Raw genomic sequence first — 8,469 nt, 5'->3', positions numbered from 1 at the left:
ATCCCAGCAACCACTTCGAGGCTCACAACCATCTGTAATAGGATCCCCTGCCCTCTTCTGGTGTGTCTGAAGACAGCTACAGAATGCGCGTACAAATAAATAAATAAATAAATAAATCTTTTTTTTTTAAAGCAGGCTGATCAAGCCCGTTAGCAGCAGCCCCTCCATGGCCTCTGCACCAGCTCCTGCTTCTCACTTTTTTGCTGTTTCAGTTCCTGTCCTGACTTCCTTCAGTGATAGACTAAAATGTGGAAGCAGAGGTTAATAAACCCTTTCCTCACCAAAAAATAAAAAAAAAGAGTGATTGTGCATCAGCCTTTGGACTGCCTGCGCTGTGTCCCACCCTGACAAGGTAACTGAAAGTTCCCCTGCGTCTTCTCCCGACGTTCATTCCCAGAACAGCGAAGTCTCACAGAAAGATCACACTGCGATGGTGTCCTCCGACGGACAAGGGCGTACTCAGACCACCTTTGCAGAACCAGAACTGAGGTAGTAGTCAACTAGAGTCCAGTCTGACAAGACCGCCTCCTGAGCTGCTTCTCCATTTAACCCAAAAATTCAAGATGGGCTGAGATGCTCAGTAGCCGTCCTCTCAACGTAGCCAAACGCTGACTAAAATCATTTTTACCAAGACCCCCAGAACTGAACATTTGTCCTGGGTGGTTACTTACATAATGTCTTAGTGACTCTTCTATTGCTGTGAAGAAACATCATGACTTAGGCAACTTATAAAAGGAGGCATTCAATGAGGGCTTGTATCAACATACAAAGACTTATACCAACGAAAACCTATATCAATATGCAATAAGCCAGCCGTATCAATGTAAACAAAATAACCTTACTTGAGAATAGCAAAAGTTCTATGTAGAAGAGCTACCCCTTTATTCCATTATTCCTATATGATAATTCTACACAGCCTTATCACTAGCAGGAAATTGTTCTCATGTTCATGGTCTTCAACCACAGACTATCAGGAACGTGTAGAGCTGGATAGGGTGAGTTTATCCCTCAACACAGCAAAAGAGAAAGCCAGCATGGGCAACCTTGAGGTGTCTCAGAATGTGCAGGAAATCTCTTACAGCATTTGGGATTAGGTTGAGTACAGTGCACAGTATTTAAGGAAGCAGGCTTAGCTCCAGATTGAATATAGTCAGAGAGCAGGGGTATTTTGTGACTGAGAATCCAAATAAACCTTATCTCCAAGGAGGGGAAACCAAAACAAGGGTGATGCTGTAGCCAGTGATCATTTTTCCCTGAGAGAAGGCTATGAGTCATCTTGTGGTTGGCACAGTAATTCTTTTCTTAACTGTGCTAGGTAAATCATGAAGCGAACTTTGGTTGTCTCATTTCACACAGGTCCCAGAGACATTGCCCAGATGTTGGGAAAGACACAGGCCTTACTGTCAATACTGGGTCATCTGGATGTCAAGAGCTGTGTGTGTGTGTGTGTGTGGGGGTATGTGTGTGGGTGTATGGGTGTATGAGTGTGTATATATGAGTGTGAGTTATGTGATTGTGTGTGTATGTAACCATGTGAGTGTGTGTGTGTGTAAGTATGTATGTGTGATTGAGTGAATGTATAATTTGTGTGAATATGTGAGTATGTAACTTGTGTGAGTGTATGTGATTGTATAAGTGTGTGAGAGAGCATATGAGTGTGTAAGCGTGTAACTGTGTGAGTATATGTGATTGTATGTGTGTGAGCATGAGTATGAAGGCATAAATGAGTGTGAATATGTGTGACTGTATGTGTGTATGTATGAGTATATATGATTTTGTGAGTGTGTAACTGTGTGTGTATGTGATTGTGACTATGTGAATGCATGAGTGTATGAGTGTGAGTTTGTAACTGTGTGTGAGTGTATGGGATTGTATGCGAAAGTGTGAGTGTATATGTGTGTGAGTCTGAGTATGTAACTGTGTGTGTGAGCAGGTGTATGTGACTGTATGTGTATATGAGTGTGAGTGTGTAAGTGTGTGTGTGAGCGTGTGTGCATGTCTCACCCGTCTCATCAGTCATCACTCCATGTTCATTTCTGTGTGAACTAGTGGTCAAGTCCTGCTCACATTTCTGTCTCTCTGAACTCCAGCTCCTTCCCTTCATCTTTTCTGCTGTTTTCCAAAGCCCAGCCATTGTCAGCTGTCACCCTCATCACTGTCATGTAATGGTGTCCCTGGCATTCCCATCTGCCCTCCTCTAACCACCCATTAGCGAGAATGAGGTTTCTAAATGCGTCATCCCCTGCTAAAATTCTTCCTTGGTGGGACCGACAGCTGTGTGCTAACATTACATGGCAAAAATAAAAATCAGTGTGGTTAGCAATGCAAATAGCTGTTCTCCTTCCTTCCCAGCAAGGAATCAAGAAGGGCAGAAAGTATATTTGCATAAAGAATGATCCGAATTTAGAGCCTCCTTTGGTATTCTGATTCCCTCTCTCCGGGTATTATGACTCAGAGAGGACCTGATGGATGACATGACTACTTAAAAAAGTGTTATTGGCACCATTAGCACAACGAAGGCGTCCTGAGCAAGACAACCGTGCCCAGTTCTGGGTAACGTGTTTTCAAGGAGATGCTACTGAAAGGATGAGCGGATGTAGAGGCTCAAAGAGGGGCAACCGAGAGAGGGGGAGTTCAGAGAATGTGCTGTACGGATAGTTGGGGAAAAAATGAATAAGAAACGTAAAGAGATCTGACAGATGTTTTTAAATACCTAAAGAGCTGTCATTTGTAGGATGAAGTCCATTTATTTTGTGGGTTTTGGGGACAGGGTCAAGTCTGAGAATCCACAAGCCATAGAAACACTGCTTTCAACCCGAGGAAACACTTTATAATAAGAAGACTGTCTAATAATGGGGTGAGGGACGCAGACTTGTATTGGAAGGATTTGTATCACTAGAGGAAAAGCCGGGCCGTGTAGACAGCAGCACAGACAGCAGCTTTCTCCGTGGAATAGATGCTCCCCTTCCACCTCTCTGTGGGTTCTGGGGAACGCAGTCAGTTTGCTGGGTTTGAGCCGTAAGGGCCTTAGCCACGGAGCCTTCCCACTGGCCCAGCGTTCTCAATAAGCAGAGGAAATAGCAGAGGAAAGAAGATGAAGAATTGATAAACAGACTAAATTAAAATGCCTCCGCACAGCAAGAGAAACAAGCAGTAGAAAAAGTCACAGGCCACAAAATAAGAAAAAAAGGAATCGTATTCATCTGATAAGGAGCTAATATCTAGAATATATAAAGAATGGTAAAAGAATGAATAATCCAACCAGCTGGTAGGCAAATGAACAGAAGAGATACTGATCAAATTTTTAAAAAAGGCAGGGGGGGGCAGGGGGAGAATAAACACATGGAAAAATGTTCGGCATTCTTAACCATCAAGAAAATACAAATCAAAAGTACACTCAAGCTGACCTGTCCCCCTAGCACTCAGGGGGTGGAGACCTACACTATGACAGATCCTATCTCAAAACCAAGCAAGCAAGCAAGCAAGCAAGCAGACATTCCTGCATTGCGACTTCATGTGATCCAAGTCTGAACGCCTTTCATGGAGAAAATAAGCAAACACTGCTGGCAATTATCCTTGGTTGGTTGGATTTTTTGAGACAAGGTTTCTCTGTATTACTCTGGCTTTCCTGGGGCTTGCTCTGTAGACCAGGCTGGCCTCCAACTCAAGAGATCACACCTGCCTCTCCCTCCCAGACGCTGAAACTAAAGGCACGTGTCAACACTGCCCCACCCTTTTCTTAAAAGTGTTTCTAATTGGAGCTGGAGAGACTGCTGCTCTTCCACAGAACCCAAGTTCAACTCCCGCACGGCTTGCTTTCCGTAACTGCAGCTCCAGGGAATCTGGTGCCCACTTCTGGCTTCCATGGGAACTATGCACACACACACACACACACACACACACACCCCGCACCAGGAGTAGGGGGACTGGCAAATGCTTCAGGAGGAGGAAGAGATTGACTGGAGAGATGCCTCAGCAGTTAAGAGCACTGACTGCTCTTGTGAAGGTCCTGAGTTCAAATCCCAGGAACCACATGGAGGCTCACGACCACCTGTAATGCGATCTGACTCCCTCTTCTGGTTTGTCTGAAGACAGCTACAGTGTACTCATATAAATCTTTAGGCTGGATCCAGCAGGGCTAGAGCGAGCAAGGTTGACAGGAGTGAGCAGGGCCAACCAGAGCCCCAGCAATCACATAATGGTTCACAGCCATCAGTACAGCTATACAGTGTACTCATATACATAAAATAAATAAATCTTTAAAAAACACTTTAATATATAATATATATATTTAATATATATATAAAGTTAACAGTGTTGTCTTTGATTAAGTCAATATTTTCTACCTAAGCTCAGTTTTTTTTAAAAAAAATGATAATGAATCAGACCCATGATTGAAAATGTCATTAGAAAAAAATAAGTAGCAGTTGATATTTAGCCAGTGCCAGGGATCTTAAGGACCTTTGTGTGGGCCAACTAGAAAGCAGATATTCTCACAACTAGCAGTTTTATGAATACTTAATGATGGGCTGGTAGAACGACTTCCAGCAATGACATTATCAAACCACCCTTTCTCAAGTAGCAATATTCAAATTCTCTGCCTTTCTGGCACTTCAAAGTCACAAGCACAGGGTAGGCAGTGCAGGCTGAACGCTGTGTCACAGTGCCCTCTGGTGGTGACATTAAGAATGTGTTCCGCAGAGTGAGGCATCACAGCCTTGCCAGGAAAACTGTACAGAGCTGCGTTTAAAGAAGCATCCCACACATGTGATTGCAAATGGCCACAAAACCCATAAATGGTATTTCATATAAGGGTAGTGAGGAAAATAACATTTTTCCCCAGCTGAAGAGATCAGGAGATACAGAGGAAGTGAGGTTGTGATGGGTTACTATTTATTTGAAAAACTCAAAATCAGCAACACATGAAAGTCAAAATTCAGTAACCACAATTATCTATATCTTCAGCACATTAAAGTCTGATTCGCTAAAGCACTCACACGTGACTGTGCGTGTGGCACCCCAGAGTTCAACACTGGTCGACTCTGGATTCGCAGAAATATTTTTTAATCATTTAATTTTACTTACAAGCCTTATTCTTTCATGCTCATAACATATCTTGATCTTTGTTAATATAAATCAGTATAAAATTTTTCAATACAAATAGTTTTTTTCCGCTATAAATTTTAAAGTTAGCAACAAAGTTGGTAAGCATTTCTGACTAGATTGTTTCAGACTTACTTTCTTTGATATAATAAAAAATATATAAATGTTCCCTTTGTGTAAGAGGCTCATATTATTATCAATTATTACTAACCTTTTTCTCTTCTGTTCACTATTCTGCTTCTTCAATCTTTTCTAAGTTTTATTCCAAAAAGTTATATTAAGATTAACATGTTTATAAAGATGTCTATCATTACACTAAAGCATCCAACTGGACAGACAAGGACCTAACTCAGTATGTAAAGCCCTAGTTCCCTGATGGACAACTTAAAAAAGAAAAAACAAGAAAACCTTTCCGGGATGGATGGAAGGCCAAAATGGCTTCTAGCAGAATTGGTGCCTCTAAGGAGTTATAAAATGCACGATTTTGTCTATTCTTTCCGTTCCTTTTCCTTCTCCTGGGAGCATTAGCTTCTTCCTCTTCATGTCTTTTGATCATCTGTTCTGCTTCCTTTGCCTGAGGGTCAAGATCACCGCCATTCCATTCTCTCTTGTTAGGGGGGCCATTTCTACTTTTTCCAGCTGAGTTTACTAACACCCATTGTCTTATTTACCACCTTGATGGCTCAAGTGAGTGTGGACTTCAGAGTCCCTTCTCCAGCCTTGTAGTGGGGTTTCAACGCGACACAGCTCTGGCACTGCTGGCTCCCCTGGGCGTGGCTTCCCATTCCCCCGCAGCTTCTGCTTGGGTCACTCTTAACAGAGCTGAAAGCCATGGTACTTACCCCAGCCAATATACAGCAAAGAAACAGCAAGGGGACACTTCCCTCCAAACTGTGCACAAGCCCGTGTGATATCACAGTGCTGTGAACAGCTGCTCACAGGGAACTGGATCCTGATACTGTAATAAGTATGTCTGAAGAGAGTAAACCTTACTTAGTTCATCAGCCGGAGCAGAGCGTTAGCTTCAGATGGGACGCCCACTGCAAGCCATGTCCTCATTAAGTTCAGAAATTTTTCCAGAGGAAAAAGTCTCCATCAAGAAGCTTATGGTCCCTACTGCAAGCGAAACTCCATCGCTGGCTAAAATTCCCAAACAGGTGTCTGCATGTCCTAGAGCTTCCGAGGCATATTCTACTTGGCATTCGTAAGCAACCTCTGGAGAAAATACTGTGGTCCTGGGGTCATGTCTTCGAGACTCTGAACTTTAACCAACTTATTGCTCCTACATTGCACTGGCTACTGGGAGGTCCAGTTACACTGCCTACACTGTACAAGCCACATTAGGAATAGATTTTGAAAAAGAAATTATTTTCACTCAATTCTATAACATTGACACAAACGTTTGAACATTGACACCACTAGAACACTTTAGCATCTCTCTGGAAGGCCCTGCTGCCACCAGTCTGATGACTACCAACAACTAGAGTTGTCCTCTGACCTATCTACTCTCTGGGGTCTAGAGAGTTGGCTCAGCAGAAGAGCACTGACTGCACCTCCGGAGGACCCAGGTTCGATTCCCAGCACCCACACGGCAGGTCACAAGTGTTGGTAACTCTAGGCCCAAAGGATCCATGCCTTCTTCTGTCCTCCACAGGAACCAGGAACACACATCATAGACAGACAGACACACATGTAGACAAAAGACTCACACACAAGATAAAAAACAAATAATGAATCCTATGACATCACATAAAAAAGAAATACATAAATATTTCTTTTTGAGATTCCTTACCAACTAAACAGAAATCCCAAGGCAGCAATGTTATCAGAGCCCAGTAATTAATCCGAGAACGTTCCCATAACACCAGTTTGCTGGAGAATTCTAATCACAGGTTTGCAGCTGTTTGCACAGGCTCTAAAGCGATTTTGTGTGGTTTTGTTTGGTTGGTTTTTGTTTTGTTTTGAAGACAGGGCTCGGAAAACATTGCTTAATGGAGAACAAGCCAAAAGACAAAGACAAGTGCTGTAAAATGTCTTTCGGACTTTACACACCAAATTCCACTCCTGATTCAGAGCTGGTCTGAGTGTGTCTGTACAAGATCAAGCCAGTCATAATCTCCAGCTTGGGGGTGGGGGGTTGAGAGGTGGCTCAGGGGTTAAGAGCACTGGCTGCTCTTCCTAGTGACAATTTGGGAATTTTGTTTTTTTTTTTTAAAATAACAGAAATATTAGAAGAACATTTTAATGTGTTTGTTTTAATCCCAGGCGTGGCTTACAGGGCTGCCTCCGACTGTCCACAGCAGCTATGGTTTCCCTCGTGCTCTAAGAGGGGTGTGATTTCAGCTGCAAACACTTTACCCTAGGATCTCTTTTCTTTCCTCTCTATCCTTTTATCTCTTATCTAGCGTTAGGGGGTTGAAAGGGTGGAAGAAAGAGGAACCCACAAAGTAGCCAAACTACTTTTTTTGTAGACAGCTACACCAACACCCATATGGTGGCTTGCAACCATACAGAGCTCCTTACGGCAAGCTGACACCATCCTCTGGTCTCCAGGGGTATCAGGCATATATGTGGTGCATAGACATGCATGAGGCAACACACACACACACACACACACACACACGTATGAGGGAGGAACTCATGAGCGACATGTCACCCCTAACTGAAAATCTATTGGTAGCCGATGGGTGATGGAAGGGGAGCATTAGTCACCAGTGGTGTAGCCACTGGCGTTTCCGTGCGCGGGCAACAACCCCTCCCATGCTCATGCAAGCACCCTATCCATCTCAGAGGACCACACAATGCAAGGCCTGGAAGGAGGATGGGGGCTTGGGAAGGAGAGGATCAGAGGGAGTGGGATGAGAAGAGATAAGGGTGGGTGAGGGAAAATGTGTGTGTGTGTGTGTGTGTGTGTGTGTGTGAAAACTTAAGACATTTTAACTATGCTAACATTAACGATGGTTCACAGTTCGCCATACTGGATTTATGACAATGAATGACAGGGCTGAGCAGGGCGGATCACTCCTGCAATCCCAGCACTTACACTGAGGTGGAGACGCATGTGAATACAGAGACAGCTTATATAAAGAGACTGCATCACAACCATTCTCTTCTCCTCCCCCCTCCCCCCTCCGTTGGTTTTTTTCCCCCCTTTAGGTTTGTTTTTTTCCTGAGACAAGGTTTCTCTGTGTAACTCTGGCTGTCCTGGAACTCACTCTAGATGAAACTAGTTTCAGACTCAGATGTCTGCCTGCTTCTGCCTCCTCAGAGCTGAGATTAAAAGCGCGCACCACCACACTCACCTTGTCAAGTGGCTCACAACTGCACTCATGTGTACACATACTTACACAAAACTAAAAATAATAA

At 43.5% G+C, this 8,469-nt stretch overlaps 1 pseudogene; it reads right to left on the bottom strand.

Annotated features, from left to right (window-relative positions):
- Window positions 1–311: 311 nt before the first annotated feature.
- Window positions 312–8,434, bottom strand: LOC127670526 (proteasome subunit alpha type-4-like; annotated as a pseudogene).
- Between the last annotated feature and the right edge of the window lie 35 nt (window positions 8,435–8,469).

This window comes from Apodemus sylvaticus, chromosome 20, assembly GCF_947179515.1.
Source record: "Apodemus sylvaticus chromosome 20, mApoSyl1.1, whole genome shotgun sequence".
Classification (NCBI taxonomy): domain Eukaryota; kingdom Metazoa; phylum Chordata; class Mammalia; order Rodentia; family Muridae; genus Apodemus; species Apodemus sylvaticus.
Note: the sequence above shows the minus strand (reverse complement) of the source record. Positions and strands in the feature narration are given on the sequence as shown.